Consider the following 22507-nt stretch of genomic DNA (forward strand, 5'->3'; position numbering starts at 1 on the left):
GCCAGGAATGCCTGAACTGGAGCATGGATTTTTGGCTGAGGCATCTTGGTCAAAATGCACCGCTCGCAGTTTTTAACCCCGCTTTCCACATCCTCGCATAGCCCTACCCAAAAACACCTCCCTCTTAGCAAGTTTACAGTGCGCTCTATGCCCTGATGTCCCATGTTGTTATGTACATTTTCTAGAACTTGGTCCCTCAAACAACTAGGCACGAGTAACTGCCACACTTCTCCATGACGTGGGTCTGTGATAACCCTGTACAACAACCCTTCTCGTTGTTGTATGCATCTCCATTGTTTCAACAATCTTTTCACTTGACTAGACAGGGCTGCTCTCTCTCTGGGGCATGGCCTCCTCCCCCGATCCCAAAATGCCCTAAACTCTTTTAGGGTGGGGTCACCGGCCTGAAAACCTACCAGCTCCTCTCTGGTATAACCTGGCAGTGTGGGGGTGTTGCCCTGTTTAGTACCTGTCTCACCAGACCTCGACTCCCCAGCACGGATCTGTCTCACTTTGTAACACTCCAGACCTCTAGAGACAAGACCAGGATCCAGAACTGTTCCTCGCTCAATCAGGTTACACACAGTGATACAGTCGTCAAAATCCGAGTCAGGGTCTGTTTCAGGCTCCCCTGCAAACTCCTGCCTAGAGAGAGCATCTGCGGCGGCATTACTGCAACCAGGACGGTACTTAACCTCGAAATCAAAAACAGACAGTTGCGCTACCCACCTCTGCTCTATAGCACCTAACTTGGCTGTCTTGAGGTGGCAGAGGGGATTGTTATCAGTCAGGACAACAAACTTTGAACCAAGCAAGTAACCCCTGAATTTTTCAGCAACTGCCCATTTTAAGGCAAGCAACTCCAACTTCATGCTACTATAATTTCGGTCATTCTTCTCAGCCTGGCGTAGTCTGCGGCTAGCATATGCTAGGACACGTCTGGTGTCACCTTGCTGCTGACACAATACAGCGCCTAATCCATGCTGACTAACATCTGTCTCAACTACAAATGGTTGTGTGAAATCGGCAAAACCCAAAATGGGAGCAGAGGTAAGTTTTTCCTTTAACTGCTCAAAGGAAGAGTCACACTCTGGTGTCCACATATTACAAAACTGGTGACCTACTTTCCCTGTTTTTTTCACACCTGAACATTTGTTGACTAGGTCATGCAGTGGCCCGGCAATCTGTGAGAAGCCTCGAATGAATCTCCTGTAGTAACTACAGAAACCCAAGAACGACTGCAGCTCTTTGGCAGTGGTTGGGACCTTCCAGTTCTTAACAGCAGAGACCTTGGAGGGGTCAGTTCCTATACCTTCTGCTGACACCTGATGACCCAAAAACTTTACTGACTGTTGTAGAAAAGCACACTTCTGCAACTTCACCTTAAGGCCCGTCTCTTCCAGTCTCTTAAACACAGTCTCAAGTCTCTCCAAATGCTGCTCAAATGTCTCTGAAAAAACCAAGATGTCATCTAGGTAGACCAGGAGTATCTGAAAAATGAGATCATTCATAGTAACTTGCATAAGTCTCTGAAATGTAGCTGGACCATTACAAACACCAAAAGGCATTCTCACGTACTCATACAGACCAAACGGTGTAGTAAATGCAGTCTTAGTCCGATCTCTCTCATGCATAGCTACCTGGTGGTATCCGCTCGCCAGATCTATGGTCGAAAAGAACTTTGCCCCTCTCAGTGCATCAAAACTCTCATCAATTCTCGGGAGCGGGAATGCATCACGTCTTGTCTTTGAGTTGAGTTTCCTGTAATCGACACATAGCCTCAGACTACCATCTGCCTTTCTCACTAGTACTATGGGCGAAGCATAAGCACTAGAGCTTTCTTGAATGACCCCTTTTTTAAGCAGCTTGCCAATATGTTCCCTGACTTCACTGTACTGTGTGGGTGGGATTCGTCTGTATGGCTGTGTTACAGGTATGTCATCTGTCAGATGGATCTCATGTTGTACTTTGTCAGTGTGGCCTAGATCTTCATCTTCTGTTGCAAACACAAAAGAGTACTTCTCCAGTGACAAAGTCAGCTGTGCTTGCTGTTCTGGGCTACCACAAAAATTGAGCTTGCCGAGAATTTCCTGCACATCTGTCGGTGTTTCGGGGTGTTCACTGATACTCACTTGTTCAGTGTCTGCTGAGATTCTCTGGAACTGTACCTCACAAAGCTCATCACTTTTCACACAGTCTACCTGAGTCAAAACCCCTAGCCTAGTCCGTGGCCCTAGCCAGATATCTTCATCAGACATGTTCATGACTCGGACTGGAAAAATGTGATTGCCCGATGAAACCAAAGTAGGCACAACAACCAAACCTCCAGGAACGGGGACACCCACAGACTCCAGCAACAAAAAAGAACCATCCTCACTCACAGTCCTGAGTCCCCTAGCCATAACTGTAGCAGCAGATGAAGCAGGTATATGGACTACATCCTTACCAGCTACCCTAGCGAAAGAGAGTCTGTCTGTAGCATGTACTGCATTAAGATGATTAAAAGCCTCTCTCCAGTTTGAGTCAAACCTCTCCTGCAGTGTGGTGTCAAACTCAGTGTGTACTAGCTCTCTGCATTTTTTGAAAATGTTCATCCCTATTAGACCTGGAACAGAGGAAGAGTGTTCAGAATCTTTAACTATCAGAAAACCTCGCTCTGGGATAGTCAGACCCATGGCTTCTACATCAAGCTCCACATAGCCCATATAGGGTATGTCTAATCCATTAGCTGCAGTGATCTTTAACCACTCAAATGCCGGGTGAATGTCTTCGCCTTTCACTGACAGGTGTTCCCTGAAAAAACTCTCAGAAATTGTACTGACCTGGCTACCAATGTCAAGTAAGCAGGACACTGTAACACCTCGTAGTTTCACCTCAACAGTTTTACATTCTCCGACTGCACGCTCTAAGATCCTGCTTCTGTCTGGAGTCTCTTTTGGTGAGCCAGCTTCCTCCCCTCGAGTTGTGTGGCTCATGACAACTGAGGGTGCGAGTTTTCCTGCACTAAATAAGAACTAGGTGTTGCGTCCCCTTGACCCCCTCTGGCCTGTGAGCATTTTCTTGCAATGTGACCTATGCCTCTACACTTGAAACAGATAGGCTGACCATCTGGTGTGAACTTTGGCTGGGGTCTAGGTCGTGGCTTGGGCTCTAGGAATGTCTGTTGAGTGCTGCGCTTACTCAGTTCACCTACAGCAAAGGCTAGATCAGCGAGTGTTTTGCCTAACTCTGCTAGCTGTTTTTCTTGATGGGCTACTGCTCTCCGAACATCATTTAATGCAATACCTTGGTCATTGTTTGTTTTAATAATAGAGCACTGGGTTTCCGGAACCTCTGATGTAACTTGGTTGCTCTTTATGACCCTGGGACGATGAGACCTGCTGTCCTCCATCTCCCACAGGAGGGCCTCGTTCCTCACATCTAGAAGACTGCTCTCTGGTTTGTCCCTAACCATTTTCCTGAGTTCACGCCTGAGTGCTGCTTCTGTTAAACCCTCAATAAACCGGTCCCTGAGCACAGTTTTCTCATTAGGTATTACATCTGTGGACTGTTTCACTACAGAGCTCAAAATCTGGGATAGTGCATGGGAGTAGTCACGGAGGTCTTCTCCATCAGTTTGGCTACGGTTGTAAAAGGTCTGCAAAAGCTGTGTGGAACTGCGCTTTTCCCCAAATGCATTGCTCAGGTAAGAGTATAAATCACTGGGCCCCACTGACTGACCCCTCATGCATAGTCGCACCTCTTCCAATGCAGGGCCACGCAATAGAGATAGTATATAGTCACATTGTTCTTCTGTTGTTTGCTCTCTGTATCTTAAAACCCTTTCAACCTCTTCAATAAACTCTTCGACAGATCTCCTGTCTGTACCACACTCCCCACTAAATGCTTGGATCTGCCGTTCTCTTGGAACGTAGATGTATGAACGTGTGGGTGCACTGTTATCACTTGCTCTCTGAGCCCTTGCTTCACCATTTAACCTGGTGAGCTCATCTCGCAGTCTGGCGAGCTCTAGCATGGTGGTCTGCATTTCTTTTGTAGCACCTTCACCTATACCCGTTATGCCACCTGAGGTGTGGCCATTATCATTATGTGAATTCCCTTCATCACCAGAATCACTAGACATAATGATATATTAATCTTTACTCAGTCCAGTATAAATGAGGATATTTAGTTCAAAACCTGGTTCAAGGATACTACAAGGACAGTCTTTAACTTGGAGCCTTGCTGAATCTTGGTCTTTGTAGCTGAAGTTAGCGCTGGAGTCCTCTGCGCTGGTACGGCTGAGTCGTGTGAAACAGGAAGCACCAGAACCTCTTAGAGGCCCTCACGTCGTCTCTCGCTGGTCACCACCTCCACAGCAGGATGGCTTCAGACTCAACACCAACGGACGTCACCAGCAATCTTCACCACTGCCGTATTTTTTTTTAAGTAAAAATAAGCCACTCTGTTGCCAATTTAAAAAAAATGTTTTAGCTACACCCCACTCCTGGTACCAAAATTATGTAGCCCGTGGAATTAGATACCACACAGGACACAATTACTTCCGGGGTTCTTGTAGCTTTAATTTTATTGTTTGAACCTTCGAATGCAGATCGTTTTACTGAGTTCATACATTCCTGTGTCTTTCGAGCAAACAGCTCATAAATGTTCACAGATGTGGCAAGTTTAACAGAAAAGATTTTAAAAAGGGAAATAATAAATACAAAATACGGTGCAAAATACGGCAGTGGACTATGTACGTTAAACAGGGTTTAACAAAGACATGTGGAACTTCCTGAAGATCGCGCAACTTCTCACTCTGTCAGTTACCTTTAAACAGAATTAAAATGCATATAAAACCTTTACATCCCAAATGCAATGGCATGGTGTGGCTTTATTCACGCCAACATTACCTTGTCATGCCTGCAATGGCGAACAGCGGTCGACGGCTCGCGCCCAAAATCACCGAACATCAACTCCAGTAGCGTCTAAAACAAACCATCTTGTCAAATTACCGACATACAATATTGTTTGGAATAATGTTACAGCTATATTTCACAAGATATTTACCCTTACTTACTACGGAGTCAGAGCACTGTCACACCGCAATCTTCAGGCGCTCCACACAAGAAAAAAAAAGAAAGAATACCCAAGATGCACTTGGATAACTTGCACGGAGTTACAATAAAAGTCCGCCACTGCCACTTACTGGTCAAAACATGCAATGACAACCAAAACTATAAAAATACACTCACAATCTGCCTCACAATTTAAATACATCAAATGACATTTTACATGGCTTGACAGTGTAACAATTACATATATTAACAGTTAAACTATACTAAATTTAAGTGGAAAATCATTTAACATATTTAACAGATTTACCACCCGGCTACATCAGCACACTCTCCTCGCTTGTCAGCACATTTCCATCTCTATCAATCAATCAATCAATCAAGTTGCATTTTATAAAGCGCTTTCCTTGATCACCCTAACTTGCTGCACATCCTTTGCAGCTCGGTCCCTCTGTCTAGCCAATCGGTGCAAGTCCTTTTCTCCTTTCTTAGTGTCTAACCTGTCACACAATTCACCATACGCCTTTTACTTTGACTTTGCCACCTCTCTCTTTGCTTTACGCTGTGTCTCCTTGTACTCCTGTCTACTTTCTTCATCTCTCTGACTATCCCACTTCTTCTTTGACAGCCTCTTCCTCTGTATAATTTGCTGTACTACCTCATTCCACCACAAGTCTCCTTGTCTTCCTTCCTCTGTCCTGATGACACACCAAGTACCTTCCTAGCTGTCCCCCTCACTATTTCTGCAGTGGTTGCCCAGCCATCCGGCAACTCTTCACTACCACCCACTGCCTGTCTTAGCTCCTGCCTGAACTCCACACAACAGCCTTCCTTCTTCAACCTCCACCATTTGATCTCCGGCTCTGCCTTCACTCGCTTCCTCTTCTTGGTCTCCAAAGTCATCCTACAGACCACCATCCGATGATGTCTCACTACATTCTCCCCTGTCACCACCTTGCAGTCTCCAATCCCTTTCAGATTGCACCTTCTACATAAGATATAGTCCACCTGTGTGCACTTTCCTCCACTCTGAAAGGACATTTCTGTCTGTTCTGCTAATGACTGTGAACATTTCCTGTCTTTCTTTGTTGACAAGATCGACGATCTAAGGTCCAATTTTACCCCCACTATTTCCCCCTCCCCCGCCCCTTTCAGCCATCTGATTTTAACGTCGGAATTTGCTCCCGTATCTCTTCAGTTCCTCGTTAATACTGTAAACTTCATGCATCCCTCCTCCAGTCCCTGTGATATATTTCCAACAACAGTTTTAAAATCCATCCTCCATGGCTTAGGTTCCTGCCTGCTTTCCATCATCAATGGCTCACTCACATCCGGGTCTGTACCTGACTACTTTAAAATTGCCTGTGTTCAGCCCCTCCTCAAAAACTCTCTCTTGATCCGGCAAGGGTAGAGAATTATAGACCTATTCCCAAACTTTCTTTCTTATCCAAAATCCTTGAAAAATTTGTTGCAGACCAAATTCTGCAGCTGACTGAGGGTCATAACATTTTTGATAAATTTCAATCCGGCTTTCATCACAAGCATAGTACTGTCCAATGACATTCTTATGCATGTTGATAAAGGTGAATACACCATTCTCATTCTCCTAGATTTAGTAACTGCTGCCTTTTATACCATCGATCATGCTATTTTACTTGATAGGTTGGAGAGCTGGGTTGGCATTTCTGGTACAGCGTTAAATTGGTTTCGCTCTTATCCGACGAATAGATATTTTATGTTTCTATTAACAAACTTGTATCCTCATCAGCTCCCCTACTGTGTGGAGTCCCCCAGGGGTCTGTTCTTGGGCCAATCCTCTTCTCTTTATACATGCTTCCTCTGGGTCATTCGTTTAGTCACTTTCAAAACATGTCATACCATTGTTATACCAATGATACTCAGATCTATTTCTCTGCCAAACCCAATAACCTGAATCAACTGTCCTCCCTCCATGATTGCTTAGCTGCCACCAAAGACTGGATGTCCCTTAATGTCCTCCATCTAAACCCCGACAAAACTGAAATTCTCTTAATTAGTCCTGAGAACTTTGCAAGTGCAGTTGATCAGTTTATTGGTCCACTTCATTCAAACGTCAAACCTACCACTAAAAATCTTGGTATCATCTGACCAGAAAATGTATTTCAATCACCATGTTACTAAGCTTGTCCAATCCTGTTTTCGTCAGCTACAAAATATTGCAAAAATCAGAAACAATTTAAATAAAAAATTCTGATCTTCTCATTCCTCATTCCACTTCCTGACCACTCTGATACTCAAACCTCAGTGTTTTATCCATTCCTCACTCCAACTGCAAAACAAAAGGTAACCACGCTTTTGCAATCTTGGCCCCAAGCCACTGGAATAATCTCCCCCAATCCATTAGATTTGCTGAATCTTTGGACTGTTTTAAGCAGCTTCTGAAAACCTATCATTTCAGGCAACCTTTTTAGAGATTCCCACCCCTGACTTCTGTTTCGTTTCATTTTTTAGCTTGGTCCGTTACTACCAATGTCATGTTTTTATAATCGTTCAATTTATTTTATGTACTTATTCATTTTTTGTGTATGGAGTGTAAAGCACTTTGTAACTGTATGTTTTAAAAGTGCTATATAAATAATATTTTGCTTGCTTGCTTGCTTGTTGTCAGCACACGATATGTGATGTAATATGAGAATAGTCCATAACGATTATAGTTCAGGTATTAGTCATATCCTAATCCAGCCACTGAGTATGCACAAGCCAGTGCAATCTTAGTGCTGGTCCCAAGCCCAGATAAATGGGGAGGGTTGCATCAGGAAGGACATCCGGCAGAAAATCTTGGCCAAATCAAATATGTGGATCATAAGTCAGATTTCCATACAGGATCGGTTGAGACCCAGGTTACCAATGACCGCCACCAGTACTGTTGGCCAGCAGAGTGCCGGTGGACACTATGCTACTGTTGGGTGAAGGAGAGGGGGAAGGCATGTCCAGAGGCAGTGGGAGAGGAGGAAGGGTAGGAAATGGTTGGTATATTGGGAGCTGCCAGGGAAGAGGAAAAGAAGGCCAAAGAGGTTTATGGATGTGGTGAGAGAAGACATGCAGGTGGCTGGTGTGACAGAGGAAGATGCAGAGGACAGAAAGATATGAACGGGTGAGCTGCTGTGGGAACACCTAATGGGTACAGCTGAAAGTAGTAGTAGTATTAAGCACAAATTATACTTTCCGAGTACGCAAGGGTCCGCGTGACGTAAATTTCATCATCAGATGGTTTACGCGTAGGGTCCGCGTGGACATCGGCGTACCTCCAATTTTTTGTGTCCGCGCGGAGAAGGGCGCAACTGTGCATGTGCTGGTAAACAAAAATGGACGCCGACTTTGAAGAGAGGCTGTGTGCAAAGGCCCGTTGTTACCCTCATCTTTATAATTCGTCAGTAAAACACTACAAAGATAACCAGATGTGCACAAATTCACGGAAGGAAATTGCCAAGACTTTGGGGAAAGAAGGTGTGTGCCGACAGAAATGATAGTATTTGAGAGAGATTCGTGAAGGCAAGAAAGAAGCTGAAGGGAAGAAGCGATGCACCAGGCGGGAATGCTTGTGTTCCCGCCATTGTTTCCCTTTTGAGCTGGCTTTCTGAGTTCATTAAACATCAGGAGACAGACTCCAACTTTCCAGTAGAGACATTAAATGACCACAGGGAGGCATAAAACAACCACAGAGACAAAACCACCAAAAAGCATTGTGAAGTGAATGTAACATTAGTATCATTTGTTTTTGAAATGTTTATGTCATACAAAAGTTTGAGTTAATGTCTTGTGACTAGATCATTTTTGTTAAATTTTTAGATTTTATGGACCATATCTAATTGAGTCTACTAGATTATATACCTTTCTTTCTTAAAAGTACTCTCAGATTGTTTGAAAATGCTATTAACCTTTATGTTGCCATCCCAAATTACTTGAGCCAGGAATAATGAACATTTGCAATTGTATCTGGTAGTACTTTCACATAACTGACAAACTGATATTAATGTATTGCAGGCAGAAAAAAGCAGCAACACTTTCACACTGCTACTGGAAACAATTGATACACAGGAGCCCACCACTTCCCCAAGGAGCTCCACACCATCACCGACACTAGTGATTCCGACTCTGCCACCGCCACCAAACTCACCATTCAGCACATCATTCTCAGCATCAACAAGCAGCCGGACTTCCCCCACAAGATCTCGCAAACGAAAAGTGTCTTCCACACCTGTTGAGGATGCTATGCTCCACTGGCTATGGCAAATGGATAGATCCAAAGAAAAGCAGAGTGCGGAACATCATTTTGGTATGATGGTGGTGGACACGCTCGCAAAACTTCCAGCACGTGAGCACATGGAGGCACAGTTTGCAATTCACCAGATCCATTTTCAGAAGGAGATGCAGGTGTTATAAAATGACAACCAGTAACAAACCTTAAGTGAATATTTTCGGTTTCTTTTCGCCAGTTTTCAGACTTTTTTTGGGCCAAAGAACTAATAACTTCTTTGAAAATAACCGACAGACTAAACGATAATGTAAATAATTGTCTAAAGATTTCAAGACTTACTGTGTTGTACACCTTCTCAGTGGTCTTACGGGTCTTCAGTGAAAAACAACCAACAAACACAAGCATTCAAAAATCACCAAATTTAGAGATGTGTAGTTTTTCACTGGACAAGAAGGGTATGAAGAATTGCAATGTGAAAAGTAACTGTTAACTACAGCTGTCAGGCAAATGTAGTGGAGTAAAATTACAATGTTTGCCTCTGAGATGTAGTGGAGTAGAAGTATAAAGTTGCATTAAAAGGAAATACTCAAATAAACTACAAGTACCTTGAATTTGTACATAAGTGCAGCACTTGAGTAAATGTACTAAGTTACATTCCACATTTATGAACACTATAACCAGATGAAACTACAACATTTTTTATTATTATTGCAAAATATAATTTTATAATTCATTTGTAAATTCTGATAAACATTATTTTACCTGGGAATGGGCGCATGAGATTTGGGTGCAGTGGAAAAGCTGCATCTGCAACAAACACATGCGGGCTAGTGACATCTGTGCCTGGCAGGGTGGCTGGTTGTGGCAGTTCCAAAGTCCTGTTCAGGAGCTTGGACCCAACAATACTTCCTTTGAAAATACTTCCATCGCTTTCACGACCATAGGCCCCCAAGTCCACCACCGTGAAGCAGTAATGAGCGTCACATGCAGACATCACTACGAGTGAGTGACTCCCCTTGTAGTTAAAAAAAAGTCACAACCTGAATTTGGGGGGGGGGGGGGACTCTTATGGTTACATGCCTCCCATCGAGGGCACAAAGACACAGTGGGAAGTTCCAGATTCGCCAGAAATCCTGCGCAATGTCCCTCCACTGTGTCTGGGGCGGGACGGAATTCAGGCTGCAGCGTGTCCCAAATGGCCTTGCACACCTCGGGGATTATTTTAGATAAACTACGCTACAGTTGCCCGGTCTGTAACTTGCAGCTACACTTCCTTGAGAAGATCCAGTGGCTAAATGGCGTAAAGTTACAGCTAGTCTTTCGGCCACATTGATTGGAGCTCGGTGTGTTCTCCGGTGTTGGATTCGTTCACCAATGTTGCGGGCCAGAAAATCAAATTTGGCGGCGGACATCCGAAAATACTGATGGTGCTTTTCTTCGTCCATTACACGCATTTCCTGCACCAACATGCTGAACTCCCCTTCCTTGGTCCCGTTGTGATTGAGCGGCCGCACACACCATTTGTTGCTTTCCGCTTCCTTATTTTTATTTTTTTTCTCCATTTATGCTAAGTACAACAAACAAAGCAGCTCTTCTTGCGGGGAGTTGTTCCTTATCCGACGAGAGGGTCTAATGACAGGATGTTGTGTTGCTGTAAAGCCCACTGAGGAAAATGTGTAATTTGTGATATAGAGCTATAGCGGATACGTCACGAAAAATAGAATTTTAACCCACAGGCAGGAAAAAACGACTGCCAGAGCAGTACAATGGACAGAGTATATAGCGTCTGAGTATACTTCCCATTTTCAAAGTCACGATGTAGCTCCACTCAGTAATCACAACGAAGCAAGTCTTGGATAGTAACGGGGCTTATTCTTCGGGAACAGGCCAACCCGTGAGACTGGGTTGAGAGCAAATAAAAATAAAAATAAAAATAAAATGCATACAATTACGTCAGATCGTCTTTTTCCAGCAGGAGAGTCTCACGCACCTTTGCGTTGTTGGTGTGTTCGATTAGCTGGTCGCGAACCATCTCGTCCTGAAGCGCGCCAAACTTGCATGAGCTAGCTAGCCCTCGCAAATTAGCTACGTACTGCCGCACAGACTCACCAGGCAGTTGGTGTCGCTGACGGAATATAAATCGCCGAAGGAGGGCACTCTGTGGAGCAGCGAAATGGGTGCTCATAAGTCCCACAGCTTCGTCAAAGTTTGTGACGTTCCCCAGAGTCCCGAGCACACGATGACCCTCTGCTCCCAAGCAGTGTAGCAACAGAGCCGTCTTCCTAGCCTGGCTCACGTCGTCGAGCCCTGAGGCGATGATGTAATTTTCAAAACTATGTAGCCAGCGAGTCCATGGTACCGGAGGCTCGCCAGGTAATGCAAGGAAGGGGGCAGGTGGTGGGAGAGAAATATCAGCCATCCTCGTCGCCAATATTGTATTTTTAAATCACGTCAGGACACAGCGCTGTCGCTCGACACAACCTCTCCGTGGCATTCTTTATTTAGACTGACACAGCATCAAAGGCAGACCCGATCAAACAACCCAGAGCCCGCAGGCATCACCAATCGATCCCAGCACAATAGAACAGCACCAAATCAAATGCAGCACTGTCGATGTGTGCAGACATAACACTCTCGTCCCTTGTGTGAGCAACGGAGCAGTTTGATGTCGAGTTGTTATATGCTATTTTGCGGTGAGAGAAATGTAATTGAAGTTTAGTGAACAGTGATGTGTGCGGGTGTCTGACCGAGACCCATCCCGGGAACTGTTTGTGTGGATTTGGGAGACAAACTGACTACTCGTCAGTCCCATATGTGGACCCAGCGACGTTACGGAGCGAGCTAGCCAGTCGGTGTTCGTTGTTAGCACAGCAAGACGGGCGAATGGACTGGATGCGGTGAGGGGCTCTCCCCACAGTGAGTCGGGCCGTCTTCTAGTTTAGCGAAGTAACGTTATCAGTTACAGTGTAGTGGTGGGTTCATGCGACCATCGAGGAACGCAGAAGGAGTCGTCTGTTGCTGTGTTGTGCTGCCGAGGCGAGCGCACGGTTCGACCGTGAGATGGTGCTAACGGCTAACTAGCCAGTTAGCTAGGAGGGCTGCCGGCCTGACGTTCGCTGCTGCACTGAGACGAAGAGGAGCATTCATTGTGAGTACAAGCCGGATGTGCGGGCTTCCAAGGGGAGCAAAGAGAGCTGTTTATGGTCCCAACGTACCCGATAAAGAAACAGGCCTGCAACTGGGGGTTGACTTTCTTTTATTTTTATTGCCGGCTTAGTTATAGGGTTGTTGAGCTGTATGCTAATGTGTTGGTCTGATTCATTTGTGTGTATATGAATGCAGATGCTTGTTAGCCATTGAGACTTATTACTTTCATTCATTCTAATAATTTTTACTCATAATACATTTGTATGTATAATTCTATGTACCTGTGTGAGTGTGGATTATTCATGTGTGTTTATTCCTGTGGTGTCTAGGCTATGGTAAGTGACATGTTGAGACAACGTTAAAGGGCTAGTCCACCTTTTTACTGGAAGTAACCTAGTGACACCCAGAGATGTGTAGACCATAGTATATAACCTTAAAGGGCTAATACACCACATTTTAGAACCTTAAAGGGCTAGTCCACCGTTTTAATATAAGTTACTCGGTGACACATTGAGGTGTCTAGATCATGTTAGATTGCCTTAAAGGGGTCATATGCCATATTTAAGCGCCTTAAAGGGGTAGTCAACCTTTTTAGTTGGAGTTACCAGATGACACTGTAAGACATTTAGAGCCTTTAGAACATACTTTAAACACATAAAAAGCGAAGTTACCATACTTCAATAGTTTATTGGATACCGAGTTGTATAGAGAACTCAGGAGCGTTGTCCTTGACAGTTAAAAGGGATAGAAAGCGCTACATACACAAGAACTCCGTTGGTGGGCTCACTTGCTGCTGACACCCACAATGGAACAATTGAGGATGTATGAGTGTCTTTGACATTCTGAACAACTCTCAATGACCTTGCTTCGCTTGATGTGCTTGGATCACTCGAGATTGTTGCTTTACTTGATGTTCTCACATCACTTGATACTCTTGCCGGTGTATCATGTGAGCGTTCCACTCTCCTTTCCTGTGACTTGTCAATGTTCCTTGCTCCATCAGGCCTTGTTGCCATCTTTTCTTCTTTAGTGCGATTATCGTGGAGGCAAGTTGGATGTCTTTTCTCACACGTATCACAATAATTTTTGCTCTTACATTCATTTGAGTGATGGCCGGACTTCAGACAGCCGAAGCACAATTTCTTCTCCTGAACAAACTTGACTCGCTCAGCGATTGTCTTATCCATAAATCTGCGACATTTGTGTAGACTGTGACCTGCCTTCTCCCAGAAATCACAAGATAAATAGACAACCCTCTCGTCTGAATTGGTTGCCAGCACCTTTGCTCCGGGACTTCTGCCTTTTGAAACCTTGAACCTTTCGCTCTCACTTGGTTTTAGAGCATGGAGGGATGATACTGGATGAAAAGCAATTTTAGCTTCACGTGTGAGGAACTTAACGAACTGGCTGAAGCTTGGGTAGGTGTGACTTTGCTCTTCCTCTTTTATGACTTTCCTATTCCATCTTGAGGTCAGCCAGTCTGGAAGTTTAATGAGTAATTTCTGGTTCTCATTACAGTCATTGAGTACTTCAAGCCCTTTCATCTGCAACATGGCAGCCTCACAGCTGGCAAGGAAATCTGTGAATTCTTGACGTTCTGTGCTGCCCTTGGTGCTTATCTTGGGCCATGCATCGAGTTTGTCTCTGAATGCTTTAGCAATGAGGAATGGGTTGCCATATCGTTCTTGCAAAACGGCCCATGCTGCATTATAGGCTGACTCTGTGCCTAGAAGGAAGTAGTTCTCTATGGCCGCCTTGGCAGGTCCACCCACATACTTTCGCAGATAATATAGCTTTTCTTCAGCTGGTATGCTTTTTCTATCAATGAGTGTCTGATAGGAAGCTTTCCAGTTGTTGAATCTAAGTGGGTCACCATTGAATGTTGTTGGTTCCGGCACAGGAAGTCGATTAGCACTCATAGACTCTGCGAATGCTCTAACAAGAGCTGCCATGCTGTCTTCTTGCTTTGGCTGTATCACAGCCATTGGTTGTGTCACAGCTTGTGGCGAAGGGTGGTACTGCAATGGGCTTTTATGCTTGACTTCCTTCCTCAGAGAGACACGATCATGGAGCATGTTATATATTTCTTCGTCGGCGCATTCAATCTGCTCATATATTTGGAGTCTAGCCTTGGCAGCATTTAGTTTCTTAATTGTCTCCAGACGCTCTACTTGTCTGCGCTTGGATTCTAGCTCTCGTTGTCTTTCTGCATTGTCAGCTTCTTGTTTAGCTCGTACTTGAGCAGCTTCAGCTTGGAGCCTTCCAAGTTCTTCCATATAACATTCTTGCTCTCGCAGTACCTCTAAAGTGGCTTCATTGGCAGCAATGTCAGCAGCAGCATCTTGTCTCTTGGCAGCAGACAGGCTTGAATGTGAAGATGATGTTTTTGAGGTCTTGCTGCGGTGAGTGTTGATACTTAATTTTTTTAAGTCTTCAGAAGTAAGTGCAGGCGCTATCTCCTTCCTGCCTTGATCATTATCCCCATGACCATCATCCTGTCTTGTGTCCAGATGATCCTTTGAAGTCTCAATTATCTTCCTTGTTATTGCTTCACAGGTGTCTACCCTGCGACGTGTGTCATGGTCAGGACTGTCAATATCCCGTAATTCATCATAGATGAGGAACACATTATTTGATGTGTCGCTTACCCTTCTGATATGCTCTTGCACCAGTTCGTTTGAGCATTGTTTACTCAGCGCTTGATTGGCGTCTTTGGAGATAGCCTTCCACTTCTTATAGCTCACACTGAAACGGTGTGCAAGTCTTCTTACTTGCTCATCATGCAGTTCTTGGCCCTTTTCCGTTAACTTGCGGATTCTTTTGCCTCTTTGTGGCTCTTGTGAGGAATTAGGCTCATCAGCTCCTTTGCCTTCAGCCGCTAATGGTTGCGTGTCTGCGAAGTGCTGCAAGTTGTCATCTAAAGGCTTTTTGCTACCCTCACAATAATACTCATTCCCTTAACATTTTAATTGACTTATCCTCTTATCTTAGTTTGGTTTAAATTGAGTCTTGTCTTTAACTGTAATTTAACCACATTTACAGTTACATGTTATGTTCTAGTTTAGTTGAATAGCTATCCCCCTTTGATATAACTACTATAACTTACAGCAAATAGCACTATTTTTGACTTATTTGTTATAGCCTTGTAGTCAAACCTTAGTTGAGCAGTTATTTTATTTTGGTAATTAACTATCTTATCTTGAGGCTAATGACACTCAATTGGGTTAATTTTATACCTAATAGACTTATTTCACCTTAAATGACCAATGTAAAAACTTAAATTAACCAAAATGTTCACTGAAGTTAACTTGTGCAATTACTAAATAGCTGCAATTCACCTTTAAATGTACTATTCTTATATGAACATTCACATAACAACCACACACAAATGCAATATCAATTATTAAATGACTTAAATGAACTTCAGTTGAAAAGGTAAGCAAATAAACTAGATTAACTTGGTATAAGAAATGCAAATAAATGTGTTTTAGTCTCTTTAACTTAAGATACGAGGAGCACCGATGACAGTCTGACGGTGAGTGATGGACCTTTTGATCTTGGGTTGATAGCTTGGGCTGTCTGTCATCTACCGGTACTTTGCTGTCTTTTGGAGCCGTCTATTGGTCGAATCTTGACGGTGCAGTAGAGTCTCACTAGCTCCACTCAGTAATCACAACGAAGCAAGTCTTGGATAGTAACGGGGTTTATTCTTCGGGAACAGGCCAACCCGTGAGACTGGGTTGAGAGCAAATAAAAATAAAATGCATACATGTACGTCAGTTCTCAATAACTGCACAGATAGTTAGCACATTAGCAAATTAGCTAGCACAACAGACAATTAGCAACACATAACGTTACCTCGTCAGCTGCTTAGTACTGAGAGGGGCTAAATTCTTCACTTCGTCTGGTCTCCGTCTGGTCTCCGTCTAGATTATCTTCTTTCCTCAGGTCTTACAGGTAAGTATACAATTAAATATTCTTGTTATCTTAACTTGTCTTTCTCTTAATTAGCTTTGTCTTGTGTGCTGCTATTTTCTTGTTGTCGCTGTTAGTGTTATTATTTTTGGCGCTTGATATCGAGGTGCTACATTCTTAAATTGCCGGTAACAATAGAGTCGCGGAGATTAGTTCTGCCCTCCGTACTACAATATACAGGTGAGAAGTAGGAACCGAAATTATAATGCAGAAAACAAAACTAAAAACTTAACTGACACTGTCTGCAGTTACACACGAAATTGACCTATCTTCTAAAAAACTTAAAAGATTGCAAATATCCGATCCCTATAACCTTCCTAGCATCCTTTTTAAACCGATTTAGGTTACAAATGACGTTCCCGGCCTCCGATATCCTGACATATATAACTACTTGATCAACCAACCCTCCGTCTACACCGGCAACGGTTTCAAGGCTTATAAAAGTCTGGAAGGCTATAAATGGACAAAATCGGGGTTTGTGTCAGGTATCCAATTTTGGAATATCCCAGCAAAAGGCCTCTCTGTTGTTACAGGAAAAGTAAGTGTGATGTAATCTCGAAACGAAGCACTTTGTTAGATTACCTTGGTTAGTGTTGAGATATGACACCAGTGTAGAGCCGAAGGAACGTAGAAGACCGTAGGTTCACACTTTAGCCGTGTAGGCAACTTTCTTTAATCAACAGTAAATCAGAGAGACAACAAAACCACAGCTCGACTGAGTGGAGGCGGCAAGAATAACCAGAAAACTGGCTGAACAACCATAACTTAACCCTGCGTTAACCTGCCAGGGCAACCCGGATTTAACCCTTAGTTCCTGGGGTGAATTCTATCCCCAATACGTGTCCACCACATGAGACGACGGCTCCAGGTAACAGGGGCCGGAGTGTCTCTGGGAGGCATTGACGCGGGCCTGTGGAGGTCGGCCTGAGGAGCAGAAGAGGCAGCGCGGGCCTCCACGGGGGGAGGAGCCGGAGCCGGGGGACGACCGCGACGAGGAGGTTGGGCTAACGCCAATGGCTGCGTCAAGTCCAGGTGTGCGGGTTTAACTCGGTCCACTGAAACATGCTCGGCCGTGCCCCCAAAATCCACCACCAGGTGCTTAGTTCCCCATTCCAGGACGCGGAAGGGGCCGTCATAAGGGGGTTGCAGAGGGGGGCGGTGTGCGTCGTGACGGATGAACACGTAGTCCGCTGACTACAGACCTGGGGGCACCTGGGACACCGGAGCGCCGTGTTGGGCGGTAGGGATGGGTGTGAAAGCTCTGGCCCCATCCAGCAAGGAGGCTCGTTGGTCCACAGCTGACCAGGGACGCGTTGCGTTGGGCATGAAATCGCCTGGGACTCGCAGCGGCGTGCCGTACACCAGCTCCACAGAGGAGGCTTGTAGGTCTTCCTTCGGGGCGGTCTGCAGGCCCAGCATGGCCCATGGGAGCTTGTCGACCCAGTTGCAGTCCTTGAGAGTAGCCCGAAGCGCAGCCTTCATGGACCGGTGGAAGCGCTCACATAGGCCGTTCGCCTGAGGGTGGTAGGCGGTAGTGCGGTGAAGCTTGACGCCCAGAGCCTCACCCACAGCATTCCATAGCTCTGAGGTAAACTGTGGCCCGCGGTCAGATGAAAGGTCGGAAGGCGTACCGAAACGTGAGACCCACGACCCAATAAAAGCCCGGGCCACATCAGCAGACGTCGTGGATGCCAGGGGAACAGCTTCAGGCCAGCGCGTAGTCCTGTCCACCACTGTGAAGAGGTAGGTGAACCCATGGGAGGGGGGTAGGGGACCAACCAGGTCGACGTGGACATGGTCAAATCGTCTCTCCGGCACTATGAAGTGTTCCAGGGGCGCCTTAATGTGGCGGTGTATCTTAGCCCGCTGACAGGCCACACACAAGTCGGCCCACGCTTTCATGTCTCTCTTAAGTCCCTCCCACACAAACTTAGCAGAGGTCAGGCGCAAGGATGGCTTACCGCCTGGATGAGAGAGGCCGTGCACAGCTTCAAACACGGGGCGTCTCCAGCTGTCCGGGGCGATGGGCCTGGGCTGTCCTGTGGAGACGTCACACAGGAGGGTGACACCTGTGTCGCTGAAAGGAACGTCCTGCAGGCGGAGCCCCGTGTCGGAGGTCCGGAGACGGAGGATGCTCGGGTCCGTGGCCTGGTCAGCGGCCATCTGTGCATAGTCCAGGCCTAGGTGGACCGCTCCAATCACTGCCCTAGAGAGGCAGTCAGCTACCTGGTTAGACTTACCAGCAACGTGCTGGATGTCGGTAGTGAATTCCGAAATGTAGGAGAGTTGTCGCTGCTGGCGAGCGGACCATGGCTCGGCCGTCTTGGACATGGCAAACGTGAGGGGCTTGTGGTCCACGTACGCAGTAAACTCGCGGCCCTCTAGCAGGAACTGGAAATGCTGGACGGCGAGCCAGAGACCGAAGAGTTCCCTGTCAAAAGTACTATACTTGCGCTCTCGGGGTGTAAGCTGGCGACTGAAAAAGGCCAAAGGCTGCCAAGCCCCACCCACCCACTGCTCGTGAACCGCACCAACAGCATAGTCCGATGCATCCGTGGTTATGGAAATAGGCGCTGTAGGTGAAGGACGCGCTAGCAGGGTAGCCTGGGAGAGCGCAGCTTTAGTCTCAGTGAACGCACGGTCCCGCTCTGCTGTCCAGTCGACCGCCTGGTTGGGGGACTTGCCTTTCAACGCCTCGTACAGTGGCCGGATGATAAAGGCGGCTCGGGGAATGAAGCGGTGGTAGAATGTCACCATCCCGATGAACTCCCTGAGCGCATGAGCTGTTTGGGGGCGCGGAAAGGCCGCCACCGCTTCCACCTTTGAGGGCAGGGGGACCGCCCCGTCTCCAGTGATGCGGTGCCCGAGGAAATCAATGGCCGTCAGCCCGAACCGGCACTTCGCTGGGTTGACGATCAGCCCATGCTGGCTGAGGCGTGTGAAGAGGGCGTGAAGATGGGACAGGTGTTCTTCCTCGGAGGCGCTGGCGATGAGTATGTCGTCCAAATAGACGAAGATGAAAGGAAGGCCACGGAGCACTGAATCCATCAGCCGCTGAAAGGACTGGGCCGCGTTTTTGAGTCCAAATGGCATTCGAAGGAATTCAAGTAGGCCGAATGGGGTAGTCACCGCTGTCTTGGGGATGTCCGAGGGGTGCACAGGAACTTGATGATAACCACGGACCAGGTCGACTTTTGAGAAGACGCGTTTGCCAGACAGGTTTGCAGGAAAGTCCTGGATATGCGGGACAGGATAGCGGTCGGGCGTGGTGGCGTCATTTAGTCGGCGGTAGTCCCCGCATGGGCGCCAACCTCCATCAGGCTTAGCGACGATGTGGAGTGGGGACGCCCACGGGCTGTTAGAGCGGCGGATGATCCCCATGCGTTCCAGGTGCTCGAACTCAGACTTGGCAATGGCGAGTTTGGCAGGGTCGAGACGCCTGGCTCTGGCGTAGTCCGGGGGCCCCTTCGTAGCAATGTGATGCTTCACCCCATGTTTAGCGGTGGGTGCAGAGAAGGTAGGCTGGGTGAGGTCAGGGAACTCAGCAAGGAGGCGGTTGAACTTGTCTGCCTCTGAGAGAGAGTTGGCTAGACCTGCATAGGCCGCTTCCCCCCGCGTACATGCGAAGGAGGAGAAGGTTAAGGCGTCGACCAGACGGCTGTTCTGAATGTCCACTAGCAAACCGTAAGCGCACAAATAATCAGCTCCGAGGAGGGGAAGCGTTACATTGGCCATGGCGAACTCCCACATGAAACGTTGTCCACCGAAACACAGTTCTACAGACCGCACGCCGTAGGTGTGGATAGGGCTGCCGTCAGCCGTCGCCAACTGGGGGCCCCGCTCCCCGCCCATGATGTCGACGTCAGTAGCAGGGAGCACCTTCTCTGTGCGCCCGTGTCACAGAGAAATCGCCGACCGGAGATGGTGTCGAGGATGAAGAGTAGCCTGCTCGTATCGCCAACACTCATGGCCACTACTGAGTGTTGGCCCTCTCGTTTCCCGTCGGCCTGTAGTTGCAGGGGGAACGGCACCGTTTAGCTTTCGCACCAAATCGAGCGTGGTACATACAGAGTCCAGAGGGCTTGTAGCGGTCTGACGCTGTGGCGCCACCGTCGGGCCACGCCCGCGATGTCGGCGGGGGGCCAGTGAAGGTAGAAGCCAGCACCCCGGCATGGGAGGAACGTTGTGTAGCGACGAAGAATCGGTCAGCCTCCTTTGCCAGCTCACGGGGATCAGTGATGGTGGAGTTAGCGAGCGCAGTCTGGACGTGGGGCGGCATGTTACGCAGAAACAGCTCCATAAACAGGAAACATGGCTTTTCTTGACCCAGTAGATTTAACATCCTGCTCATTAGCTCCGATGGTTTGCCATCTCCCAAGCCCTGAATTGCGAAGAGGCGACGTGCTCTTTCCGTTGTTGACAGTTCAAGGAGGAGATTTTTAAGTGCGGCGTATTTACCATCGGCCGGTGGTTGGTTATGAACCCGCTTATCCTGGAAGCTGTAGCGCACCCCAGCGCTGCCACTACGTAGTAGCACCTGGTCTCGTCTGCTATTATGTCTCTGAGCGCGAACTGTGCCTCAGCCTGGGCGAACCATGTAGCCGCGGAAGACTCCCAAAACTCCGGCAGTTTAATTGCAACGGCGTTCGTAGCCATAATGTGTGTGGTTTCAGAAAATTTACCCGAAAACCGATGTCGGGGTCACCAGTGTAGAGCCGAAGGAACGGAGAAGACCGTAGGTTCACACTTTAGCCGTGTAGGCAACTTTCTTTAATCAACGGTAAATCAGAGAGACAACAAAACCACAGCTCGACTGAGCGGAGGCGGCAAGAATAACCAGAAAACTGGCTGAACAACCATAACTTAACCCTGCGTTAACCTGCCAGGGCAACCCTGACTTAACCCTTAGTTCCTGGGGTGAATTCTATCCCCAATACGTGTCCTCCACACCAGTGTATTTGTATGACTATGTGTTACTGTGTACTATTATTTTGTTTACGACTTTGTTTGGCCACAAGTGGGCGGTGTTGCGCTTGCATGCGCGGATTGATTACGTCACTGAGACGCTGTTCATTTTCTTCTTCTCCCAAAACGACCGAATAAACGGAGGCTGCATTTTTCCCTCCAGCAGAAGTTCGGTAGTCAGTACTATTCTTTGTAACGGTTTAATAATCCACTTCATCTGCGCAGAGATAGACATAAAGTATTAGTCTAGTCTTCTAACATTTTATGGGCCCAGATAACGTTGGATTATTTAGTAGTTTGATAAAAGAAGTACACGAAGTGTGATAACCTCGGATGGCGGGATGCACGCAGGTTAGCACGGAGTAGCAAGTTAGCAAGTGTGAAGCTAGTTAGCATCGAGAGAGGCTATCGGGAAGCTAACGGAACGCTAAGCTAAGCTAACGCTACCTAGGGAGATGGAGCGGAAGAAGAGCAGGTGGCCCACATTCAACGGACAGGCCGATGAGTATGAACTGTGGGAAGAGCGAATGCTCTGTTGCATGCATGGTGTGGGGCTGAAACCACCATTCTTACCGAGCCCGTGGGACCTTTGACAGCGGAAGAGCAGGCCCTAGACGAGGAGCGGAACACGGACGCCTACTGCGCATTGGCGCCTTTATTGTACAACACAAGCTTGGGACTGATCTTCAGTGAAACGAAGAACAAAGGTAGAGAGAGTCTACGGGTGTTGCGGGAACATTACATTGGTAAGGGCAGACCCCGGATTGTCACTCTGTATGTAACATTGACTGGGCTAAAGAAAGCTGATAATGCGACGATAACTGAATACATTATCCGAGCTGAACAAATCATTACGGCTCTCAAAGGGGCGGGAGAAGCACCGAGTGAGGGACTAATGATGGCCATGGTGATGAGGGGGTTACCCGAGAGATATAAGCCATTCACTCTAATGGTGACACATGGCGACAGTGAGTTGACATTGGGACAATTTAAGGCCAAATTGAGAAACTTTGAGGCGGCTGAAGATGTAGCTAATGCTACAGCATCGGACGAGACGTCCGAGAGGGTGATGGAAGGCCCACGCAGTGCCTAAGAAAAAGCCAGTGAAATGCTGTGAGGGAGATGATGA

Source organism: Lampris incognitus, chromosome 6 (assembly GCF_029633865.1).
Source record: "Lampris incognitus isolate fLamInc1 chromosome 6, fLamInc1.hap2, whole genome shotgun sequence".
In the NCBI taxonomy this organism is placed as follows: domain Eukaryota; kingdom Metazoa; phylum Chordata; class Actinopteri; order Lampriformes; family Lampridae; genus Lampris; species Lampris incognitus.